This window comes from Frankliniella occidentalis, unplaced genomic scaffold, assembly GCF_000697945.3.
Source record: "Frankliniella occidentalis isolate FOCC.00 unplaced genomic scaffold, Focc_3.1 Scaffold9, whole genome shotgun sequence".
In the NCBI taxonomy this organism is placed as follows: domain Eukaryota; kingdom Metazoa; phylum Arthropoda; class Insecta; order Thysanoptera; family Thripidae; genus Frankliniella; species Frankliniella occidentalis.
Genome location: NW_026267139.1, coordinates 1,009,100 through 1,010,458, shown reverse-complemented (window position 1 = coordinate 1,010,458; position 1,359 = coordinate 1,009,100). Strand labels below are relative to the sequence as shown.

At 55.6% G+C, this 1,359-nt stretch overlaps 1 protein-coding gene across 1 annotated transcript in view; it reads right to left on the bottom strand.

The window, feature by feature from the left end:
* LOC113204065 (sorbin and SH3 domain-containing protein 1) overlaps positions 1–1,359 on the bottom strand; it is a gene marked incomplete in the record, with an annotated part of 111,520 nt that overhangs the window by 104,611 nt on the left and 5,550 nt on the right. The window contains 1 exon segment of the mRNA XM_052275827.1: positions 677–717.

Below are 1,359 nucleotides of genomic sequence, written 5' to 3'. Positions count from 1 at the left end.
GAGGGGCGAGGAGGCCACCGCGGGGGACGACGGGAGGGGTGGGGCAGGGGCGTCGCCAGCTTGACGGCGTCGTGCCACTACTCGTCGTTGTTGTTGGTGGAGAGCACACTCATAGAGCACGGGCGGCCTTGGGGGCTCGTGTGAGGGGGGAAGGAGGGGGGGGAGGGGGGCTCGCGAATGCCGCCGCCGCCGCCCATCCGCCCGCGCGCGCTGGACCTGCAGCGGCGGCGGCGTACAGGTCGGTACTACTCATGTGGTCACGCGTGCCACTCGTCATGGTCGCCACCTTTGTGGACTTCACTGCGAGCGTAGGGTTGGTAATTTCCAAAATTTTCCGAAAACTTTCCGAAAATATACGGAAAACTTTACAAAATCTGCGAAATTTTTCATTTTTTCCCGGAAATTTTCCGTCTTTTCCAGAAATTTTCCAGAAATTTTCTGGAAACTTTCCAGGGCTTCCAACCCTATGTGGGCGCTAGGCGCGCACAGAGTGATTTAATTTTTCGTAAAATAGGACTTTATGGATATTGTCAAGAATTTTTATCCTCCGTTAAGGTTTTATTTTTGAAGTTCTAATTTCACGCAATTTGTTTCTGGAAAAGTTTCAAATTTTTCTGTCAAAAATTTTGGGGGTCTTTAAAATCTGTCAACAATAGCAACTACAGTATATACTCACTGGCCGAAGGACGCGCTGTCGCTGCCGCTACGCATGCCGACCTGTAACACAAAGAGAAGAGGGTCAGTGAGTCCACGACGATGGTGCACGCGACCCTGCCGCCCATGGGGGCACCCGCGCGAGCACCCCCCGGGGGGCCACGCCCAGCCGGTGACGACAAGGTCACGGGCGTGGGCGTGGGAGTCATCACTACTTCCGAGAGAGAGAGAGAGAGAGAGAGAGAGAGAGAGAGAGAGAGAGAGAGAGAGATGCCGCCCGCAACGATAGCATCGACGGCGAAACGGAACGATGTGGGCGCATGGACGATAGCATCGATGCGACGCCGCCGACCCCCAGCCCCAGGGGAGGAGGTTATTTCTCTCTCCTCACACCACGGGCCTCTCATCTCCAAATAATGAATTACTTTATCGCCGACTCGTTTCCCGCGCCTGCTATCCCCAAACCCCATGAGCAGGGACCGGGTGAGGGCGCGGCTGCGAGTAACATGACCTCCCAGCAGAGAGAGAGAGAGAGACGCTACTAGCTGAAAGGCGTAGCGCAGCCCGCGGCCTGCTGGTGCTGGTCTCTCTAATGTGTTCCGTTCCTCCGTTTCTGTTCTGCCACGTGCTAAACAGAGCCAATGGATCTTTTCCGCCGCCGCATTTCGGGACAGATAATTGGGAAGGGGTTGGGTGGATAAAGGA